This window comes from Hyperolius riggenbachi, chromosome 4 (genome assembly GCF_040937935.1).
Source record: "Hyperolius riggenbachi isolate aHypRig1 chromosome 4, aHypRig1.pri, whole genome shotgun sequence".
In the NCBI taxonomy this organism is placed as follows: Eukaryota; Metazoa; Chordata; class Amphibia; order Anura; family Hyperoliidae; genus Hyperolius; species Hyperolius riggenbachi.
Window position 1 is genome coordinate 717,228 of NC_090649.1, and position 13,658 is coordinate 730,885.

The following is a 13,658-nucleotide window of genomic DNA, read 5'->3' on the forward strand; positions in this document are numbered from 1 at the left end:
ACACATCATCCCTGCCTGTAACCCCTGCACTGCCACACACTGGAGAGTCACCACATCCCCCCTGCCTGTAACCCCTGCACTGCCACACACTGGAGAGTCACCACACCATCCCTGCCTGTAACCCCTGCACTGCCACACACTGGAGAGCCACCACATTATCCCTGCCTGTAACCCCTGCACTGCCACACACTGAAGAGTCACCACATCATCCCCTGCCTGTAACCCCTGCACTGCCACACACTGGGGAGCCACCACATCATCCCTGCCTGTAACCCCTGCACTGCCACACACTGGAGAGTCACCACACCATCCCTGCCTATAACCCCTGCACTGCCACACACTGGAGAGCCACCACACCATCCCTGCCTGTAACCCCTGCACTGCCACACACTGGAGAGCCACCACATCATCCCTGCCTGTAACCCCTGCACTGCCACACACTGGAGAGCCACCACACCATCCCTGCCTGTAACCCCTGCACTGCCACACACTGGAGAGCCACCACATCATCCCTGCCTGTAACCCCTGCACTGCCACACACTGGAGAGCCACCACACCATCCCTGCCTGTAACCCCTGCACTGCCACACACTGGAGAGCCACCACACCATCCCTGCCTGTAACCCCTGCACTGCCACACACTGGAGAGTCACCACATCCCCCCTGCCTGTAACCCCTGCACTGCCACACACTGGAGAGTCACCACATCATCCCTGCCTGTAACCCCTGCACTGCCACACACTGGAGAGTCACCACACCATCCCTGCCTGTAACCCCTGCACTGCCACACACTGGAGAGTCACCACATCACCTCTGCCTGTAACCCCTGCACTGCCACACACTGGAGAGTCACCACACCATCCCTGCCTGTAACCCCTGCACTGCCACACACTGGAGAGTCACCACATCATCCCTGCCTGTAACCCCTGCACTGCCACACACTGGAGAGTCACCACACCATCCCTGCCTGTAACCCCTGCACTGCCACACACTGGAGAGCCACCACACCATCCCTGCCTGTAACCCCTGCACTGCCACACACTGGAGAGCCACCACATCATCCCTGCCTGTAACCCCTGCACTGCCACACACTGGGGAGTCACCACACCATCCCTGCCTGTAACCCCTGCACTGCCACACACTGGGGAGTCACGACATCATCCCTGCCTGTAACCCCTGCACTGCCACACACTGGAGAGTCACCACACCATCCCTGCCTGTAACCCCTGCACTGCCACACACTGGAGAGCCACCACATCATCCCTGCCTGTAACCCCTGCACTGCCACACACTGGAGAGTCACCACATCATCCCTGCCTGTAACCCCTGCACTGCCACACACTGGAGAGCCACCACACCATCCCTGCCTGTAACCCCTGCACTGCCACACACTGGGGAGTCACCACATCACCCCTGCCTGTAACCCCTGCACTGTCACACACTGGAGAGCCACCACATCATCCCTGCCTGTAACCCCTGCACTGTCACACACTGGAGAGTCACCACATCATCCCTGCCTGTAACCCCTGCACTGCCACACACTGGAGAGTCACCACACCATCCCTGCCTGTAACCCCTGCACTGCCACACACTGGAGAGCCACCACACCATCCCTGCCTGTAACCCCTGCACTGCCACACACTGGAGAGTCACCACACCATCCCTGCCTGTAACCCCTGCACTGCCACACACTGGGGAGTCACCACATCATCCCTGCCTGTAACCCCTGCACTGCCACACACTGGAGAGCCACCACACCATCCCTGCCTGTAACCCCTGCACTGCCACACACTGGAGAGTCACCACACCATCCCTGCCTGTAACCCCTGCACTGCCACACACTGGAGAGCCACCACACCATACCTGCCTGTAACCCCTGCACTGCCACACACTGGAGAGCCACCACATCATCCCTGCCTGTAACCCCTGCACTGCCACACACTGGGGAGCCACCACACCATCCCTGCCTGTAACCCCTGCACTGCCACACACTGGGGAGTCACCACACCATCCCTGCCTGTAACCCCTGCACTGCCACACACTGGGGAGCCACCACACCATCCCTGCCTGTAACCCCTGCACTGCCACACACTGGAGAGTCACCACACCATCCCTGCCTGTAACCCCTGCACTGCCACACACTGGAGAGCCACCACACCACATCATCCCTGCCTGTAACCCCTGCACTGCCACACACTGGAGAGCCACCACATCATCCCTGCCTGTAACCCCTGCACTGCCACACACTGGAGAGCCACCACATCATCCCTGCCTGTAACCCCTGCACTGCCACACACTGGAGAGTCACCACATCATCCCTGCCTGTAACCCCTGCACTGCCACACACTGGAGAGCCACCACACCATCCCTGCCTGTAACCCCTGCACTGCCACACACTGGAGAGTCACCACACCATCCCTGCCTGTAACCCCTGCACTGCCACACACTGGAGAGCCACCACACCATCCCTGCCTGTAACCCCTGCACTGCCACACACTGGAGAGTTACCACACCATCCCTGCCTGTAACCCCTGCACTGCCACACACTGGAGAGTCACCACACCATCCCTGCCTGTAACCCCTGCACTGCCACACACTGGGGAGTCACCACATCACCCCTGCCTGTAACCCCTGCACTGCCACACACTGGAGAGCCACCACATCATCCCTGCCTGTAACCCCTGCACTGCCACACACTGGAGAGTCACCACATCATCCCTGCCTGTAACCCCTGCACTGCCACACACTGGAGAGTCACCACACCATCCCTGCCTGTAACCCCTGCACTGTCACACACTGGAGAGTCACCACATCATCCCTGCCTGTAACCCCTGCACTGCCACACACTGGAGAGCCACCACATCATCCCTGCCTGTAACCCCTGCACTGCCACACACTGGAGAGCCACCACACCATCCCTGCCTGTAACCCCTGCACTGCCACACACTGGAGAGCCACCACACCATCCCTGCCTGTAACCCCTGCACTGCCACACACTGGAGAGTCACCACATCCCCCCTGCCTGTAACCCCTGCACTGCCACACACTGGAGAGTCACCACATCATCCCTGCCTGTAACCCCTGCACTGCCACACACTGGGGAGCCACCACACCATCCCTGCCTGTAACCCCTGCACTACCACACACTGGAGAGTCACCACACCACCCCTGCCTGTAACCCCTGCACTGCCACACACTGGAGAGCCACCACATCATCCCTGCCTGTAACCCCTGCACTGCCACACACTGGAGAGTCACCACACCATCCCTGCCTGTAACCCCTGCACTGCCACACACTGGAGAGTCACCACATCCCCCCTGCCTGTAATCCCTGCACTGCCACACACTGGGGAGTCACCACACCATCCCTGCCTGTAACCTCTGCACTGCCACACACTGGAGAGCCACCACATCATCCCTGCCTGTAACCCCTGCACTGCCACACACTGGAGAGTCACCACACCATCCCTGCCTGTAACCTCTGCACTGCCACACACTGGAGAGCCACCACACCATCCCTGCCTGTAACCCCTGCACTGCCACACACTGGAGAGTCACCACATCATCCCTGCCTGTAACCCCTGCACTGCCACACACTGGAGAGTCACCACATCATCCCTGCCTGTAACCCCTGCACTACCACACACTGGAGAGTCACCACACCATCCCTGCCTGTAACCCCTGCACTGCCACACACTGGAGAGTCACCACATCATCCCTGCCTGTAACCCCTGCACTGCCACACACTGGAGAGTCACCACACCATCCCTGCCTGTAACCCCTGCACTGCCACACACTGGAGAGTCACCACATCATCCCTGCCTGTAACCCCTGCACTGCCACACACTGGGGAGCCACCACATCCCCCCTGCCTGTAACCCCTGCACTACCACACACTGGAGAGCCACCACACCATCCCTGCCTGTAACCCCTGCACTGCCACACACTGGAGAGTCACCACATCATCCCTGCCTGTAACCCCTGCACTGCCACACACTGGAGAGTCACCACATCATCCCTGCCTGTAACCCCTGCACTGCCACACACTGGAGAGCCACCACACCATCCCTGCCTGTAACCCCTGCACTGCCACACACTGGAGAGTCACCACACCATCCCTGCCTGTAACCCCTGCACTGCCACACACTGGAGAGTCACCACACCATCCCTGCCTGTAACCCCTGCACTGCCACACACTGGGGAGTCACCACATCATCCCTGCCTGTAACCCCTGCACTGCCACACACTGGAGAGTCACCACATCATCCCTGCCTGTAACCCCTGCACTGCCACACACTGGAGAGCCACCACACCATCCCTGCCTGTAACCCCTGCACTGCCACACACTGGAGAGTCACCACATCCCCCCTGCCTGTAACCCCTGCACTGCCACACACTGGAGAGCCACCACATCCCCCCTGCCTGTAACTCCTGCACTGCCACACACTGGGGAGCCACCACATCATCCCTGCCTGTAACCCCTGCACTGCCACACACTGGAGAGCCACCACATCATCCCTGCCTGTAACCCCTGCACTGCCACACACTGGAGAGTCACCACACCCCCCTGCCTGTAACCCCTGCACTGCCACACACTGGGGAGTCACCACATCATCCCTGCCTGTAACCCCTGCACTGCCACACACTGGGGAGTCACCACATCATCCCTGCCTGTAACCCCTGCACTGCCACACACTGGGGAGTCACCACACCATCCCTGCCTGTAACCCCTGCACTGCCACACACTGGAGAGCCACCACATCATCCCTGCCTGTAACCCCTGCACTGCCACACACTGGGGAGCCACCACACCATCCCTGCCTGTAACCCCCGCACTGCCACACACTGGAGAGTCACCACACCACCTCTGCCTGTAACCCCTGCACTGCCACACACTGGAGAGCCACCACATCATCCCTGCCTGTAACCCCTGCACTACCACACACTGGAGAGTCACCACACCATCCCTGCCTGTAACCCCTGCACTGCCACACACTGGAGAGTCACCACACCATCCCTGCCTGTAACCCCTGCACTGCCACACACTGGAGAGTCACCACACCATCCCTGCCTGTAACCCCTGCACTGCCACACACTGGAGAGTCACCACACCATCCCTGCCTGTAACCCCTGCACTGCCACACACTGGAGAGTCACCACACCATCCCTGCCTGTAACCCCTGCACTGCCACACACTGGAGAGTCACCACATCATCCCTGCCTGTAACCCCTGCACTGCCACACACTGGAGAGTCACCACACCATCCCTGCCTGTAACCCCTGCACTGCCACACACTGGAGAGTCACCACACCATCCCTGCCTGTAACCCCTGCACTGCCACACACTGGAGAGTCACCACACCATCCCTGCCTGTAACCCCTGCACTGCCACACACTGGAGAGCCACCACATCATCCCTGCCTGTAACCCCTGCACTGCCACACACTGGGGAGTCACCACATCATCCCTGCCTGTAACCCCTGCACTGCCACACACTGGAGAGTCACCATATCATCCCTGCCTGTAACCCCTGCACTGCCACGCACTGGAGAGTCACTACATCACCCTGCCTGTAACCCCTGCACTGCCACACACTGGGGAGCCACCACATCATCCCTGCCTGTAACCCCTGCACTGCCACACACTGGGGAGCCACCACATCATCCCTGCCTGTAACCCCTGCACTGCCACACACTGGAGAGTCACCACATCACATCACCCCTGCCTGTAACCCCTGCACTGCCACACACTGGAGAGTCACCACATCACCCCTGCCTGTAACCCCTGCACTGCCACACACTGGAGAGCCACCACACCACATCATCCCTGCCTGTAACCCCTGCACTGCCACACACTGGAGAGCCACCACATCATCCCTGCCTGTAACCCCTGCACTGCCACACACTGGAGAGCGACCACATCACCCCTGCCTGTAACCCCTGCACTGCCACACACTGGAGAGCCACCACACCATCCCTGCCTGTAACCCCCGCACTGCCACACACTGGAGAGTCACCACACCATCCCTGCCTGTAACCCCTGCACTGCCACACACTGGAGAGTCACCACACCATCCCTGCCTGTAACCCCTGCACTGCCACACACTGGAGAGTCACCACATCATCCCTGCCTGTAACCCCTGCACTGCCACACACTGGGGAGCCACCACATCCCCCCTGCCTGTAACCCCTGCACTACCACACACTGGAGAGCCACCACACCATCCCTGCCTGTAACCCCTGCACTGCCACACACTGGAGAGTCACCACACCATCCCTGCCTGTAACCCCTGCACTGCCACACACTGGAGAGTCACCACATCATCCCTGCCTGTAACCCCTGCACTGCCACACACTGGAGAGCCACCACACCATCCCTGCCTGTAACCCCTGCACTGCCACACACTGGAGAGTCACCACACCATCCCTGCCTGTAACCCCTGCACTGCCACACACTGGAGAGTCACCACACCATCCCTGCCTGTAACCCCTGCACTGCCACACACTGGGGAGTCACCACATCATCCCTGCCTGTAACCCCTGCACTGCCACACACTGGAGAGTCACCACATCATCCCTGCCTGTAACCCCTGCACTGCCACACACTGGAGAGCCACCACACCATCCCTGCCTGTAACCCCTGCACTGCCACACACTGGAGAGTCACCACATGCCCCCTGCCTGTAACCCCTGCACTGCCACACACTGGAGAGCCACCACATCCCCCCTGCCTGTAACTCCTGCACTGCCACACACTGGGGAACCACCACATCATCCCTGCCTGTAACCCCTGCACTGCCACACACTGGAGAGCCACCACATCATCCCTGCCTGTAACCCCTGCACTGCCACACACTGGAGAGACACCACACCCCCCCTGCCTGTAACCCCTGCACTGCCACACACTGGAGAGTCACCACAACACATCATCCCTGCCTGTAACCCCTGCACTGCCACACACTGGAGAGTCACCACATCCCCCCTGCCTGTAACCCCTGCACTGCCACACACTGGAGAGTCACCACACCATCCCTGCCTGTAACCCCTGCACTGCCACACACTGGAGAGTCACCACACCATCCCTGCCTGTAACCCCTGCACTGCCACACACTGGAGAGCCACCACATTATCCCTGCCTGTAACCCCTGCACTGCCACACACTGAAGAGTCACCACATCATCCCCTGCCTGTAACCCCTGCACTGCCACACACTGGGGAGCCACCACATCATCCCTGCCTGTAACCCCTGCACTGCCACACACTGGAGAGTCACCACACCATCCCTGCCTGTAACCCCTGCACTGCCACACACTGGAGAGCCACCACACCATCCCTGCCTGTAACCCCTGCACTGCCACACACTGGAGAGCCACCACATCATCCCTGCCTGTAACCCCTGCACTGCCACACACTGGAGAGCCACCACACCATCCCTGCCTGTAACCCCTGCACTGCAACACACTGGAGAGACACCACATCATCCCTGCCTGTAACCCCTGCACTGCCACACACTGGAGAGCCACCACACCATCCCTGCCTGTAACCCCTGCACTGCCACACACTGGAGAGCCACCACACCATCCCTGCCTGTAACCCCTGCACTGCCACACACTGGAGAGTCACCACATCCCCCCTGCCTGTAACCCCTGCACTGCCACACACTGGAGAGTCACCACATCATCCCTGCCTGTAACCCCTGCACTGCCACACACTGGAGAGTCACCACACCATCCCTGCCTGTAACCCCTGCACTGCCACACACTGGAGAGTCACCACATCACCTCTGCCTGTAACCCCTGCACTGCCACACACTGGAGAGTCACCACACCATCCCTGCCTGTAACCCCTGCACTGCCACACACTGGAGAGTCACCACATCATCCCTGCCTGTAACCTCTGCACTGCCACACACTGGAGAGTCACCACACCATCCCTGCCTGTAACCCCTGCACTGCCACACACTGGAGAGCCACCACACCATCCCTGCCTGTAACCCCTGCACTTCCACACACTGGAGAGCCACCACATCATCCCTGCCTGTAACCCCTGCACTGCCACACACTGGGGAGTCACCACACCATCCCTGCCTGTAACCCCTGCACTGCCACACACTGGGGAGTCACGACATCATCCCTGCCTGTAACCCCTGCACTGCCACACACTGGAGAGTCACCACACCATCCCTGCCTGTAACCCCTGCACTGCCACACACTGGAGAGCCACCACATCATCCCTGCCTGTAACCCCTGCACTGCCACACACTGGAGAGTCACCACATCATCCCTGCCTGTAACCCCTGCACTGCCACACACTGGAGAGCCACCACACCATCCCTGCCTGTAACCTGTGCACTGCCACACACTGGAGAGTCACCACATCATCCCTGCCTGTAACCCCTGCACTGCCACACACTGGAGAGCCACCACACCATCCCTGCCTGTAACCCCTGCACTGCCACACACTGGGGAGTCACCACATCACCCCTGCCTGTAACCCCTGCACTGTCACACACTGGAGAGCCACCACATCATCCCTGCCTGTAACCCCTGCACTGCCACACACTGGAGAGTCACCACATCATCCCTGCCTGTAACCCCTGCACTGCCACACACTGGAGAGTCACCACACCATCCCTGCCTGTAACCCCTGCACTGCCACACACTGGAGAGCCACCACACCATCCCTGCCTGTAACCCCTGCACTGCCACACACTGGAGAGTCACCACACCATCCCTGCCTGTAACCCCTGCACTGCCACACACTGGGGAGTCACCACATCATCCCTGCCTGTAACCCCTGCACTGCCACACACTGGAGAGCCACCACACCATCCCTGCCTGTAACCCCTGCACTGCCACACACTGGAGAGTCACCACACCATCCCTGCCTGTAACCCCTGCACTGCCACACACTGGAGAGCCACCACACCATACCTGCCTGTAACCCCTGCACTGCCACACACTGGAGAGCCACCACATCATCCCTGCCTGTAACCCCTGCACTGCCACACACTGGGGAGCCACCACACCATCCCTGCCTGTAACCCCTGCACTGCCACACACTGGGGAGTCACCACACCATCCCTGCCTGTAACCCCTGCACTGCCACACACTGGGGAGCCACCACACCATCCCTGCCTGTAACCCCTGCACTGCCACACACTGGAGAGTCACCACACCATCCCTGCCTGTAACCCCTGCACTGCCACACACTGGAGAGCCACCACACCACATCATCCCTGCCTGTAACCCCTGCACTGCCACACACTGGAGAGCCACCACATCATCCCTGCCTGTAACCCCTGCACTGCCACACACTGGAGAGCCACCACATCATCCCTGCCTGTAACCCCTGCACTGCCACACACTGGAGAGTCACCACATCATCCCTGCCTGTAGCCCCTGCACTGCCACACACTGGAGAGCCACCACACCATCCCTGCCTGTAACCCCTGCACTGCCACACACTGGAGAGTCACCACACCATCCCTGCCTGTAACCCCTGCACTGCCACACACTGGAGAGCCACCACACCATCCCTGCCTGTAACCCCTGCACTGCCACACACTGGAGAGTTACCACACCATCCCTGCCTGTAACCCCTGCACTGCCACACACTGGAGAGTCACCACACCATCCCTGCCTGTAACCCCTGCACTGCCACACACTGGGGAGTCACCACATCACCCCTGCCTGTAACCCCTGCACTGCCACACACTGGAGAGCCACCACATCATCCCTGCCTGTAACCCCTGCACTGCCACACACTGGAGAGTCACCACATCATCCCTGCCTGTAACCCCTGCACTGCCACACACTGGAGAGTCACCACACCATCCCTGCCTGTAACCCCTGCACTGTCACACACTGGAGAGTCACCACATCATCCCTGCCTGTAACCCCTGCACTGCCACACACTGGAGAGCCACCACATCATCCCTGCCTGTAACCCCTGCACTGCCACACACTGGAGAGCCACCACACCATCCCTGCCTGTAACCCCTGCACTGCCACACACTGGAGAGCCACCACACCATCCCTGCCTGTAACCCCTGCACTGCCACACACTGGAGAGTCACCACATCCCCCCTGCCTGTAACCCCTGCACTGCCACACACTGGAGAGTCACCACATCATCCCTGCCTGTAACCCCTGCACTGCCACACACTGGGGAGCCACCACACCATCCCTGCCTGTAACCCCTGCACTACCACACACTGGAGAGTCACCACACCACCCCTGCCTGTAACCCCTGCACTGCCACACACTGGAGAGCCACCACATCATCCCTGCCTGTAACCCCTGCACTGCCACACACTGGAGAGTCACCACACCATCCCTGCCTGTAACCCCTGCACTGCCACACACTGGAGAGTCACCACATCCCCCCTGCCTGTAATCCCTGCACTGCCACACACTGGGGAGTCACCACACCATCCCTGCCTGTAACCTCTGCACTGCCACACACTGGAGAGCCACCACATCATCCCTGCCTGTAACCCCTGCACTGCCACACACTGGAGAGTCACCACACCATCCCTGCCTGTAACCTCTGCACTGCCACACACTGGAGAGCCACCACACCATCCCTGCCTGTAACCCCTGCACTGCCACACACTGGAGAGTCACCACATCATCCCTGCCTGTAACCCCTGCACTGCCACACACTGGAGAGTCACCACATCATCCCTGCCTGTAACCCCTGCACTGCCACACACTGGAGAGTCACCACACCATCCCTGCCTGTAACCTCTGCACTGCCACACACTGGAGAGCCACCACACCATCCCTGCCTGTAACCCCTGCACTGCCACACACTGGAGAGTCACCACACCATCCCTGCCTGTAACCCCTGCACTGCCACACACTGGAGAGCCACCACACCATCCCTGCCTGTAACCCCTGCACTGCCACACACTGGAGAGTTACCACACCATCCCTGCCTGTAACCCCTGCACTGCCACACACTGGAGAGTCACCACACCATCCCTGCCTGTAACCCCTGCACTGCCACACACTGGGGAGTCACCACATCACCCCTGCCTGTAACCCCTGCACTGCCACACACTGGAGAGCCACCACATCATCCCTGCCTGTAACCCCTGCACTGCCACACACTGGAGAGTCACCACATCATCCCTGCCTGTAACCCCTGCACTGCCACACACTGGAGAGTCACCACACCATCCCTGCCTGTAACCCCTGCACTGTCACACACTGGAGAGTCACCACATCATCCCTGCCTGTAACCCCTGCACTGCCACACACTGGAGAGCCACCACATCATCCCTGCCTGTAACCCCTGCACTGCCACACACTGGAGAGCCACCACACCATCCCTGCCTGTAACCCCTGCACTGCCACACACTGGGGAGTCACCACACCATCCCTGCCTGTAACCTCTGCACTGCCACACACTGGAGAGCCACCACATCATCCCTGCCTGTAACCCCTGCACTGCCACACACTGGAGAGTCACCACACCATCCCTGCCTGTAACCTCTGCACTGCCACACACTGGAGAGCCACCACACCATCCCTGCCTGTAACCCCTGCACTGCCACACACTGGAGAGTCACCACATCATCCCTGCCTGTAACCCCTGCACTGCCACACACTGGAGAGTCACCACATCATCCCTGCCTGTAACCCCTGCACTGCCACACACTGGAGAGTCACCACATCATCCCTGCCTGTAACCTCTGCACTGCCACACACTGGAGAGCCACCACATCATCCCTGCCTGTAACCCCTGCACTGCCACACACTGGAGAGTCACCACATCATCCCTGCCTGTAACCCCTGCACTGCCACACACTGGGGAGTCACCACACCATCCCTGCCTGTAACCTCTGCACTGCCACACACTGGAGAGCCACCACACCATCCCTGCCTGTAACCCCTGCACTGCCACACACTGGAGAGTCACCACATCACCCCTGCCTGTAACCCCTGCACTGCCACACACTGGAGAGTCACCACACCATCCCTGCCTGTAACCCCTGCACTGCCACACACTGGAGAGTCACCACATCACCCCTGCCTGTAACCCCTGCACTGCCACACACTGGAGAGCCACCACATCATCCCTGCCTGTAACCCCTGCACTGCCACACACTGGAGAGTCACCACACCATCCCTGCCTGTAACCCCTGCACTGCCACACACTGGAGAGCCACCACACCATCCCTGCCTGTAACCCCTGCACTGCCACACACTGGAGAGCCACCACATCATCCCTGCCTGTAACCCCTGCACTGCCACACACTGGAGAGTCACCACACCATCCCTGCCTGTAACCCCTGCACTGCCACACACTGGAGAGCCACCACATCCCCCCTGCCTGTAACCCCTGCACTGCCACACACTGGAGAGCCACCACACCATCCCTGCCTGTAACCCCTGCACTGCCACACACTGGGGAGTCACCACATCATCCCTGCCTGTAACCCCTGCACTGCCACACACTGGAGAGCCACCACATCACCCCTCCCTGTAACCCCTGCACTGCCGCACACTGGAGAGTCACCACATCATCCCTGCCTGTAACCCCTGCACTGCCACACACTGGGGAGTCACCACATCATCCCCCCTGCCTGTAACCCCTGCACTGCCACACCACACTGCAGAGTCACCACACCATCCCTGCCTGTAACCCCTGCACTGCCACACACTGGAGAGCCACCACACCATCCCTGCCTGTAACCCCTGCACTACCACACACTGGAGAGTCACCACACCATCCCTGCCTGTAACCCCTGCACTGCCACACACTGGAGAGACACCACATCATCCCTGCCTGTAACCCTTGCACTGCCACACACTGGAGAGTCACCACATCATCCCTGCCTGTAACCCCTGCACTGCCACACACTGGAGAGCCACCACACCATCCCTGCCTGTAACCCCTGCACTGCCACACACTGGAGAGTCACCACATCCCCCCTGCCTGTAACCCCTGCACTGCCACACACTGGAGAGCCACCACATCATCCCTGCCTGTAACCCCTGCACTGCCACACACTGGAGAGCGACCACATCACCCCTGCCTGTAACCCCTGCACTGCCACACACTGGAGAGTCACCACATCATCCCTGCCTGTAACCCCTGCACTGCCACACACTGGAGAGTCACCACATCATCCCTGCCTGTAACCCCTGCACTGCCACACACTGGAGAGCCACCACATCATCCCTGCCTGTAACCCCTGCACTGCCACTCACTGGAGAGCGACCACATCACCCCTGCCTGTAACCCCTGCACTGCCACACACTGGAGAGTCACCACATCATCCCTGCCTGTAACCCCTGCACTGCCACACACTGGAGAGTCACCACATCATCCCTGCCTGTAACCCCTGCACTGCCACACACTGGGGAGCCACCACACCATCCCTGCCTGTAACCCCTGCACTGCCACACACTGGAGAGCGACCACATCACCCCTGCCTGTAACCCCTGCACTGCCACACACTGGAGAGTCACCACATCATCCCTGCCTGTAACCCCTGCACTGCCACACACTGGAGAGCGACCACATCACCCCTGCCTGTAACCCCTGCACTGCCACACACTGGGGAGCCACCACACCATCCCTGCCTGTAACCCCTGCACTACCACACACTGGGGAGCCACCACACCATCCCTGCCTGTAACCCCTG